The following is a 12,671-nucleotide window of genomic DNA, read 5'->3' as shown; positions in this document are numbered from 1 at the left end:
ACATACACATGCATACGCATGAAACAGGGTGGGAGTGAACAAATCTCAGCAGATTGCCCTTGGTAACTTACTGTTGGTAAATATTCATGAGGACAATCTCTAGACTCGTCGCAACTAGCAGAGAGATGTGTAAATGTGTGAGACGGAGGGGAAAAGATAATGAATACTGGAGAGCGTGTTGGCGAAAGAGAACAGATGCTAAGACAGAGAGACAGAAGGGCGAAGAATAACATTGTTTTTATTATTGGTTTTGGTAGTTTAGATATACTTAGACGATTTAGATGCACATACGTTTTGAAACTAATTGGCAATTATGATAGCTGACAAAAGCATAAACAAAACTAAACTGTACTTTGTTTATGTGGAGATTAATAGCTGATTAGCGATGCATAAGCAATGACAGGGGAGATTATGCAACATACCTGGATCACTGACTTTCTGTGCTAACAGGGTTGGATTTAAAGCCCAGATGTGAATAACATCTTGAAAGAGATTCCAATATGTATGACCCATGTCTACAGTTTGCACTGTTTCAAAAAATTTGACTAGGAATATCAAACTGTTACTTTTGTTGCAGTGGGAAAACCTCAAAAACCTCACCTGCAGCAGCCCACGGGCTATATGAAATCGAGATTTTCAGTTTGGTTGGAAAAACAAATGCCTCGTGAAATAATATTGCCAGTGGTGAATGCGAGTCCTCTGCACACACTGTACATATTCATAAGGATATGTTATTCACCAAATGAGGTGCATGGTATTTAATGATTTAGAACACTTCTTCATTTCTTATTTCTTAATTGAAAGTCAGAATATCTTTCCCTGAAGGCACACACTCGTCTTCAGCAGCCGGTTATAGATGCAAAATTCACAGAGCAGATCAACCCATAGGGCAAGCTGTGGGGAAATCCTGGTGGGCAGAGCCGATCATGTCCATCTCTGTGCACCACATACCCCGTAATCCTCTGCTTGTCCCTCCATGTGTTCTTTCACAGTGGTGATATATAAAGCTACCGTCAGCTCAGCCTGAGAGACACACTACTTCATCACTCCTGTGAGGAAACAAGATGCTGACCTTCTGAAACCCTGTCCTGCTGTCAGGGGTGGATATTCTGAGTGGTGGACAATGTACCTTATTTTAAGTGAGGATGATTCTCATTTTCCTCCTGTGATGATCTCAAGCAGTGCACATGCTGCACACTATGCCTGCTATGAAATACAAAGATCTCCTCTGAGCTCAGTAATATCGCTTACACTGACCAGATGAAATGTAAAAATTGGAGAATGCCACACGTGTTCCAAAAACACTGTTCTCAGCAGGGGTGGGTGTTTAAAATGAGATATTTCACTTTTTGCTTTTACTTAAATTTTGTTTTGTCAAAATGTCACACAATACTTTAATGGGCATTTCTGACACAGGCCGAGACAGGCCAACTGAATCAGCCCTCTGCCTCTGTATTCTTTTAAACTTTGGCCCTCTTGAAACAATAATAATCGTGACATCTATCCCTCCTTTAGCTAAAAATAAGTCTGGCTCCAAGAGGTGCTGGCCAGCTTAATGGACTAATTAACTCAAATCCCAGGAGTACTGTAACAGCCAAATGAAATTAAAAAAACACCTCACACAACACTTTGTATTAGAGCCAGTGAATTAGTATTTTTGTTGGTGCGTAATAGTTTGCATGAATATCCCTTTTTTAATTTCTCCCTTTTCCTCTCAAATACATGTACACCATGCACATCTCCGTCACACACATACTCCCCGACGCAATGATTTTTCACTTTTCACGCCCTTTTCCCCTTTCCTTTTGAGACAGTAATCCCCAGCTGCAGCACTAATAGCATTAGCAGAGCATATCCAATCCCCTTAGTACCCCGACACAGAGCTCAGACCTACACTGAGACAGGCACTCTGGGGGACTACACTACCCATACTGCCTCAGGAAATCCATGCACGTTACTCAACTCATTACTGATCAGTGTAACCTAAAAAAAAGATTAAATGAAGAGATACGGGTGCAATGTATTATCAATATTATCAGAGAGATACTGAGGCACAGTCACAGAAGACTGGTTTCTGGTGGGTTACTGGTTGGGAGTACCGTGTGAAAAGACAGCGAAAGAAAGGATCAAGAGGGTTATCTAGAGATTGTTTTAACCTTTTTATCAGTCAGCTATGTATAAGTGTGCAGCAGGATGTAGAGAGAGCAGTGGGGTTTAGGTGTACAAACCAGGTTTTGTTACTTTCTAGCAATACTGTTGGCGCGGCTCTAAGAAGGGCACCGTCCGTCTGTGGGCTGGTCGGCGCACCACTTTGGTCCTGATTAAAATACCTCAACAACTATAGAGTGGACGGCCATGAAAGTTTTCACAGAAATTCATGGTTACCAATGGATGAAGCCTAATGACTTTCATGGCCCCCTGATGTTTCATCTAAGGTCTAAGTCTCATCAGGTCAAAATTTTGATTTTTCCAAAGCATTGGTGTATGACCAAATACCTGCAAAACTAATGACATTCCCCTACTTTGTGTTAATAAGCAAATGTTAACATTGTGCAGCCATGTATATTTAAAGAAACACATTTTATGCTATTTATAAACAGTCTTTCTTTTTGTCATTTGATGTCGGCTTATTTGTAAGTAAATCATTCTGTGTATAGTCACTGTGTGCTACCTCTTGTGCACATATGAACGCATGACAGAACAGAATATAAAAAATGATGAAAAACATATTCAAAAACATGCAAAGCAAGTTTGTGTGTTTTAGATGAGTCAACAACGGAAAATAGGTTTGCAATTTTTCTCAATTGCTTTGGCACAGTTCTCAAATGATAATGAATATTTTCATAACAACATGTGCAAACCTCCAAACCACTGGGTACTTGTTCACAACAGATTTGAATTTCTCATTCTTTTAAACAAACTGCAAATGTTTCAGCACATCTATGCAAATGAGTAAGTACAATTGTCTACAATATGTGCAATTACCAACTGAATAGGCTTGCTGATCAAAGCTGATTATGTTGCTTCTCCGTTGAATAGTTGCACTCTCAAAAATATGTATGAATTTTTTCATTGTACGAGTCATCACATGCCCAATAGTACATTCAATTGTCAAAATCTGTCAGGCATACATGAATATCATTACAGTAATATGGATTTCGCTAAATTTGTAAATTGCCTGTCAGGTGAAACTCGAACTTCCCTAACGAATGGGGAGTTTCTCACGTCCTACATCAACCAACACACACATTCTGGCAAGTTAGCTGATGGGTTGTATTCATGAGTATGGATTTTGCCAAACATATTTATAGCGCCTGACCACCACAGAATCATTGCAATTTCTGAACATGGAGGAACCTGGCCAGGTAAATGATGAACAGGGGCAACTGCCCGCTCAAGGAGGAAGAAGAGGAGTAAGCATCCGTGCTGGTGTACTGGGGGGAAAACAGCAGCACGGAGGAAGAGGCAGAAGCTTATAAAGACATAGAGCTGTCCCACATGAAATACAGACCACAACTGTGGACCATGTAATTAACCATGGCCTTACAACGACAAAGGCTGATCTAAGAGTACAGCCTAATATAAACTGAGCGACAGCGTCTTCAATTATACAAAAACTCCGCAGGGAATGGCGATAAGCAATGCAGTAGAATTAAAGGTAAAAATACAGTAAAGCTATGTAGCTTTTTACACCTCAACAAGAGCTAGAGATCTGCAACATAGGGGGAACCAAATGTGGCTATTACGCTGATAGAGATCCAGAGTGCAATCTTAGAGGACAATGGTGTCCTTTGAAATATCAACTCTGTAGGCATCTCTACGATAGAGTGTTGAAAAGACATCTGCTTACCATGAAACAACTCTGGACTATCTGAGACAAACTGTGATAGAGTGAAGGAGCTGCGGTTCCACTATGTACAAGTAAGGCAGTGGTGTGCGCTACACCTAGTAAGTTGTACAGTGTTATGGGTTTTCCTTCATTATGGCCTGTATACACATACAGTATACAGTACGGGCCTGTGTATACTTATTGAAGTTGCAAAGAAGAACACCAAACATTTTTACCTTGGTGTAACTGTATGATTCTACAGTAAAACTGATTTGAGTTTTTTGCTTATTGTATTCTAGAGAATAGTGGAGCTGGAAGGAAGTGAAATGTCTCTGCTTGCTGGAGTGGATGCTGTTTGTGATGAGATCACAGCAGAGCGCTGCAGAGGATGGTTGCGCCACGCAAGAGAATTTTCTCCCCATTGTATCGCAAGGGAAAATATCCGGTGTGATGTCAATTAAAATCTGTGGCCAGACAGACAGGAGCGACAGGACATCCAGTGAGGTGGAGTCTTTAGTGCAATTTTCGTATTACATTGTGCTGTGTAACTTTTCTGTTTACGGTGGTGTAAGACAGCTACTTTACGTAAATAAAAATGCTGTACCGTATAAGCTGCTTTTGGCAAATGCACCTAGAGCTTTTGACATTGTTAACACCGTTTCAAGAAATGAGCTGAAGCAACTGAGAAAAATGGCAACATAATATTTATGATTGGAATTCACAACAGCATTCTGGTGTGTTTGGAGTTTGCTGCATTGATCCTGAATTATTCATTTACACACAGAGCAGACAGGCATTTGTTGTTTACTTATGCAAAAGCAATTTGTGTACATGTGTTTGTGTGTGTGTGTGTGTGTGCTTGTACCTATGTATGTTCCTGTGCATATATGTGTCTGTACTTATGTGTGTTGTATGTTGGCATCCCTAAAAACAGCTTAGATAGATAGATAGATAGACAGATAGATACATAAGGACGGGAAAAGCACATTAGGGTGTATGTGCAGTCCCCTCTGAATGGTCCATTAGGCGCAGTGCAAACAAACCTTGTTTCCAAACACAGCCTTCTAAGGCAGAGCAACACCAAGCCTACCAGAGGAGGACTTGTCTTCCTTCCTCCCAGCCCGTTAGCCAGCCGGCCAACCACTCTGCTTCTTGACTCCAGCTCCATCTCCCAGCCGTTATCCATTGCTCACAGTGAGTCACTGTCTTGAAAACTGGCTGCAGTCTGCCCCAGAATCAGCTTATATGTAATCAGTCTACGATGCAGAGTCAATATTGTGATTTTCTTTCTTTTTTTCCTTTTTCTGTGTGGTGTGTGTGTGTGTGTGTGAGAGGGTGACATAGAAATTTATGTAGACACATGGAGGGACGGAGGAGGCTACAAAGGAATCAAGGGGAAAGGAAGGCAAAAAAAAAAAGGAAAAAAAGAAAGCGAGGCAGTTGTGTGTCAGGCCTAAGAATGAGCTGTAACCTAATGAGTGTAGATGAAAGCTGACTGTCTGAGCTAACTCAATTCTTTGCTCTGCTAGTCACAGTTCTTAGCTTAATGATGTTTGCTCCAGACTACCGATGCCACAGCCAATGCTGGATTGCCTTTTTTTGGTCATATGTTTTCCTGTGTGTGACGACACTCTTCGCCTCTTGCATGTGTAAAATGTTGAACTTGGCTGAGGCCGCACACGGGATGACATCACCCACACTGTGCAGCAGACATCCATTTAGGACATGTTTACAGTGCCTAAACCACCAGCATGCCTCTGTCCTCACTCGTATAAACACGCAATGTGGCCGACCATGTGCACGCTTGTATGTGTAGGCAGTGTTTACACAGAACACATAAAGAAATTTAACCAGGGCAGGAGGTTAGGCTGCAATCTGCGGGGTTTGTGGTTAAATACAGAGCAGGAATGAAGCAATACGAGGGCGAGGATGTTCCAGGGAGCTCTTTGTAAAAGGTATCAGAGATTTTGAGGAGAAAGGTGTAGTGTGTACAGCGTGATGAGGAGTAGGCACGATGCTTGCTCAGGAATTGCTGTAAAGCTGTTTGTAAAGTCAGCAGGCCCATGAAAGAGCTTAGGTGTTGGAGCTCTGCCAAAGCAGTGATGGGAAAAATGGAGAAAAGAAAGATAATGGGGGAATGGGAATAAAAGAAAAGAATGGTACCCATAAAGAGAAATCGCAGGCGGTTTGTCCATTGAAGAGAGTTTTACACTCTCCATAAGAATCCAGGTTTAGGGTCATGAAATCTGGGAAGCTCTCATTAGAACTGGATCAAAGCCCTTCTTGCCCTACTGCACCATTTCTACCAACTCTCATCTCCACTGCACAACACATTCATCTTTTTTTTGTTTCATGCTGCTTATCAGTAGCACATCTGTTTCACACATCACTGTGGTTCCTGAACAGATTTCTGTACCCAGCTAGCCAAGCAAGGTGTCTGTACTGTGCATATATATGTGTGTATATCCGGTGAGAATATATATATATATATATATATATATATATATATATATATATATATATATATACATATATATGTGTGTTTTTCCTATAGAGGCAAGGTAAAAGAACATATACCCTATCTAAATTTTCAGCCACCCTGTCAGACGGTGTGAAATAATTAAAGCAAATAACACTGTGATAAACTCGCAATATACTCAACTAATAAAGCATAAGGATCCAATAAGAATACTTTTCAGTTTCTCAACCTTTGTGTTATTGGCAAAATAATATCAATGCATAGCAACTCAGTTGATATTTAAAGATTTAAGGACTTAGGAGGAAATATGCCTCAGGAAATGTGAGCTATTAACTACCTCGGTATATGTGGCATAGAGGTCATAAAGGTTAATTCGGGACTCAGAAAGAAGGCGTAATATAATCAAAAGGGTGGCACTGGGGTGTTGATAGTAAAAAGCTAATTTGACAGCAGATGTGAAAGAAAGAGTTGCATGTGAAGTAGTTAGAGAATTACAAGAATTAGAGGCAACACAGACAATCTATCCTAAAACTAGACCAAGAGTCTACAGCCATGCCAGAGGCTCTTTGAGGTTATACTCAGGAACAGATGCTCACAGTGACCGTGCTAAAGTGCTGATGTTAAGATGGTAATGTTTACCGTGTTCACTTTCTTAGTTTAGCATGTTAGGAGCATGATAACATTGGCCAGAGATGAAAAGTCAGAGAATAACCAAAAACTGTTAAATCATCCTGAGTGGGGACATTGCATGGCAATCCTTCCAGTAGTTGAGATATTTCAGTCTGGACCAAGTGGTAGACTGACCGACATTGCCCTCCCTAAAGCCGTACCACTAAAAATGCGGCTAAAAATGTAAAAATTAGAGAATTTAAAGTAGAGAGATGAAGTTGGTGAGACCTTTATGAAAAGACAAGGCCGTGGTTTGAAATACAAAGCAAATGAAGAGCTGCAGCAAGAGTAGAGAGTAGAGAATCTATGCAGGTTAATTTTAGATTTATCTCCATCTGAGCAAAAATCTAATTTAGATCCACCCTTCGTTGTCCACATACCCATGTGGGCTCCCCTTCACAGGTCAACATAACTCAAGGACAGTGAGTCAGCGAGCCCCTAGCCTAACCTAATCCGTGGTACTGAAATCTGAGCCGCCATGAGACACGAAGCGAGCCATGACGTCACAAGGCGAGACCTCTTCCCCGTCTACCTGCCGAGACAGGCGATGAGACACGGAGCAGGATGGGAAAAGGGAGACGGGAGAGATTGCTTCCCTCTTTCCATCACTGACATTTTCTCTTTCCTTGTCTGTGTGCAGCAGAGCATAAAGCTGAGGCATTAGTATAATGCCCCTCATAATCGCCACATGAGGAGTAGTGAAGGGAGAAGAAGGCAGAGTGACTGACCAATGAGGAAATGCAGAGAAGGCAAAGATAGAGAAAAGAAAAAGGAGCAGAATCTTCTCGAGGATGTAAATGCTAGGTCAGGTGTCAGAAAGACCACCACATCCACAAACATAGACAAACATACTTTATAGACTCACTTTATTCATGTTACAGATCTCTCCGTATGAGAAAACAAACAGGATGAAGCACAAACAGTCTTGTGAGCACCTCCAAACATGGTTCCTTCGTATTTCCTCTCTTTATTTTCTTAAAACCAAGCAGACTGAGACAAATTCCTGTGGGTGTGTTATTTAGGAGAACTGTTGACCACTTCGACAATGGCTGGCAGAGTGAGTCCCGTCATTTGGTGCCAACACATACAAGCCATGAAGTCAAGGACCCCACAGAGAAAAATTTATCATTCTCCATCCATGACACTGAGACCTGATATAGCGAGATAGAGTGTTTAGAATCTGAGCAGTCACGGGTAAATCTTAGTTTATAATCTTACTATTTATTTTGCCAAATTCACGGTGAAATACATCCAGATTATGTCACCGCTCAGTGCATTGTTTTCTTCCAAAGCGCCAATTGCAAACTCTCTTTTCTTGAGTGTGGAGACAGATTTCAGTGATGTCCTCCGTGGTGCTGTGAGATTTCCCAGTCCCCTGACACCGTGTGACACCAATTAGGAGGCTGTGGATATGACAAGTCGCTGGTCCAAACCACGCAACTGACAAAAAAAAACAAAAAAACCCCCTCTCCAGCTGTGTTTCTTTGTGTCTGATGTTATAGTGAGAAGTGAAAGAGCAAAACTGAGACAAGTCAAGAGAATTACAATGATGAGGATGGAGCAGACAGGAAGAACCCTGACTGGAGTGGAAAAGGGAGGGAAAAAAAGAGAAGATGGGGAATTGAGTTGGAGGTGAAAGGTAGTGAAGAACGGCTGATGTCAGTGTTGCAACGGGACGTTTTCTGTCGTCAGCCCACACTTGACTGTCAGCTGACAGAGCTGCTGGTTCAGACCTCATAAAAAGGAGTAACAAGAGCACCGATGTGCTGTTGGGGTACCTGGAAATCTGAGATATAAAGGGTACTTTGCCCCTCGCTGTTTAGAGCAATGTACAGTATTGTACAGTATAATCACCAGAGATGCATAGAAGACACTCACTGCCTCTTCTAACACTGCTAAACCATACAACGTGTTTTACATAATATAACCTGTTTCACAGCTTCCAGGGTCCCAGCAGTATGATGTCATCAAGTCAAGACACAGAACAGGAGGACCATTATTTTCTGGGTGGTGCGGTAATGTTCACATCTGTAAAACCTGGTGATGCCGGTAATGAAACAAGAGACGAATTTGAAAAGGCCCTGCGGTGTGTGTAATCTGTGAGTGTGTGTGTGTGTGTGTGTGTGTGCATGCACATGGAAGACAATTTCTCTACAGAAAACCTAGAAATGCCACCTGTCGAAATGAATGGCAGCGATTCACGCGAACTCAGTCTGACAAGGACGCAACAGGCAAATCACACACAGATGTTGCTGTTCGGAGCGCAGCCCCGTGTGTCACAGCAGCTGCTAGTTTAATGCGGGAAACAAGTTTCATAGCTTGTGAAAAATCCACAAAGGCTCACTCAAGCTACTGTTTAGGAAAATTAAAAGCAGGCAGCTGCTTACTGCATTTCTGACAGTTCACTATATGAAAATGGATGCACACTGTGCGCTAACCATGTATTATCTTAAAATTTGCGTTCGCCCAAACACACAGCAGGGCAGGATTAAAGCAGAGATTTTGAAGGAGCTTTGCACAAAAATGTAAACTATCTGGATAGAGCTATGGCATGACATTAGCTGTGCAATCATGGACTGAAGTGAAAACACGGCAAGGTTAGCTATTAGCCCCTGCTGAGGCCAGGAAGCCTTCGCTCTGCAACGTGTCCAGTGACCAGCTTAGCGATTAGCTGACAATTAGCTGACCTGACGTTGGTTTTGAATTTATACGTCCCAGTAGACAGCAGAGGTAATCATATCAGTAACACTGAGAAAGCCTGACACAGCAGAAACCAGCGTGTGTAAAACAAGCCACTGAAAATGAAACAGATCGGGAGCAGGGAAAAAAGTACAAGAGTATGCAGGAGGCACAGGGTCTAAACTGAGGAGGAGTGCAGGTCCCAGACCCCCTACAAGACTTCACACAGTAGAACATGGGGCGTCCTGGCTATTTAATTACATTTTCTGTCACAATGGACACCCTGACATGGTTCGATTTCATTAACTTGCCAGCTGACTTGGCACCTTGTCAGTTTTCATCGGGGCTCCAGAAAAGTTTTAAACCTGCCAAAGTTCGCAGTCCTGGAGTTTTGACATGCTGCGTGTACATGATTGACTGTAGGCAAACACAGGAGGGAAACAAATAATGTGGTAATGATGTAGAAGAATTTCTGAGGCAAATTGTTCTAGTTATTCTGTTTCATGATGATTGGAGTAAAAATAAGCCGAGATTCTGTAATTTATGATACAACTGAATGACAGTTTGTGGTTTACACGTACCCTTGAATTTTGAATAAAGAAATATCCTAAAAATGTTACTTTATGCCCCAGTCTGACATTTACTTCCGTCCTTAGGGTTGAGTTTTGTTTTTTTTTCTTTCTTCAGCAGTTTAGAGGAAGAAGAAGGGGGCACTTAACTTGACAGCGTGTCTGACACAGATAAAACAGCATGAGCCTAACTGGTTCTCTCACTGAAGTGAAACTGTAAATTGGCCCAAAAAGCAATAGCTAGCTGCACAGTATATTTTCAAAACTAATGATCATGTTTCGCTGGGACAGAATGACCACAGTCATTTGAAACATGTAAACAAGGACTTTTTGGGGGCTTTCAATGTAATTTTTAAACCAGCCCGTGACCCAAACAAAGGGGGACGAAAGCAGGTGAAAGCTCTCAGTCTCACCCTTGTGTGAGCTTGTCAGTTCAACTGACGCTCAGACAAACACTGGATGAATTATTGAAACACCCTCTGACTCAAGCCTATGAGAAGAGTTTGGAATTAGAAGTTTGGAAGAAAATAAAGGAAATAGGGCGGAAAAATAGCAAGAGAGAAGGTTGAGTTGATGAAATAATGATTATGACGATATACAAACACAAAAGTAAGGACTCAGACAATCATAGGAGAGAGGTCGTGTAGACAGCACGGAGAGTGCGGAGAGCTCGAGGACGCGATGCTGCACTTACAATTTTTAGATATAACTCAACAAACGTGGTATGTAAAAAAAACTTTGTCTCAATCAAATATCTGACTTTCTCTGCCTCTGTCTCGTGTGATACATACCAAAACACTCATAAGCCCACGTTCTACGTCAGGTTTTGATCCAGTTAACTCACTGTGAAATTCAAAGCATGTTGATAATTAGTGCAGAGTTGTAGTGATAAAGCTCTAAGTGTGTCACCTTCCAGAACTGGGACAGAGTAAGCTACAGGGGCTAATGGGAACACTCACTCACAATGGGCCAGCATGAAGCACACACTCACTCCCATCTCACTCGTGTTAACATGACAATCTACTTGAAATAATGCCCATACACTGTCGTCAGGCAAAATAATGTATTCTTATTTCACCAGCAGAATTGATTTTTGGTGTTTTGTTTTAGACCGGTCAGTCGCTTCCTTCTCCTTCTGTGTGCGTGAGTGTGTGCACATGTCTTTTTAGCTTGAAACCACTGCGCTGAGGACATCTCTACACTGTAAGGATATTCTGGTCAGTCTTCACTACTTCAAAGGGCTGTTTGAGGGTTAAGACTTTTAGGGTTAAGGTTAGAATTATGTTTGGGTTAGAGTTTGGGTAAGGGATTAGGGAATGCATTATGTCAATGAGTGTCCTCACAAAGATAGAAGCACGAGTATGTGTGCGCTTCTGTCTTTGTGAGGACACGCGTTGTGAGGACTGGCCAAAATGTCCTCACTTTCCCAAAATGTCCTCACTCCGTAAGGTCTATAACGTAAATTAGTCCACACAAAGATAGAGGAAGTAAAAGTACACACACACACACACACACGCACGCGCGCACACACACACACACACACACACACACACACACAATCACAAGTTATGAGGGCACTGTGACATACCGATTGGCACAGATCCACTCTCTACTAACTAGTCCACCGCAAGCTGTGTTATCTCTGTTCCTCATCCTCTCTCCTTTTGTGCAGCTTTATTTCCAACAACTGGCAACAATTAGGACCTGCTCACCTGTATTGTCCCCCTTTAAGCCGCCTGATTGACTCATAAGTTTCATGCATTATTTCAGTTGGTTTTATTGTAGGTTTTGTTTATATGTTTTGTTATGTTTGTTGTTTGTTTGTTTCTTGTTTGTTTGTTTGTTCTACATAATTCCATCAGTGTAATTTTCCACAAACAGAAGGCCGGACACTTGTAGAGTTAGACCCTCTATCGGAGCGTTGGGCTAATACTGACCTCTGCTGGACCACATTTGTATCGCACGATTTCTTTACATGAGATTTGCTGCTGGAATAAAAATGCTAATTATAATTTATGTACAATTCTCTTCAGTTGGAACATAGCTTGCTTTTCTGGTGGGTTTCTCTCATTGCATGGCTTGTCTTCTAGCACCTTTTAGCAGACACACATACACCACAATCACATCTTAACACTCTTATGGGCTCCTTTCACATGCCTCTCACAACTCCACAAACACATACACATACAGGTGGGCAGGAGACTGCTATGTTTTAACTGTAATTGTGTTCTGCATTCGGCCGTATCCGTTCAATGCAGTGGTAACTACAATGGGGGGCAAGGTAGATTTGAGGGATCAGGAGATCATTAAGAAGAGACAAATTCAGAAAAAAACAAAGTTGTTTTTATTTTTTCGCACTTCTCTTCCTCTTTTGTCTTGTACATTAATGGCTAATTTCAGTTCTTCGTGGCTCTGAAAAGCATTTAAATTATACACAGAAAAAAAT

The sequence above is a fragment of the Xiphias gladius genome, chromosome 7 (assembly GCF_016859285.1).
Source record: "Xiphias gladius isolate SHS-SW01 ecotype Sanya breed wild chromosome 7, ASM1685928v1, whole genome shotgun sequence".
Classification (NCBI taxonomy): domain Eukaryota; kingdom Metazoa; phylum Chordata; class Actinopteri; order Istiophoriformes; family Xiphiidae; genus Xiphias; species Xiphias gladius.
This window is presented reverse-complemented; position numbering follows the sequence as displayed.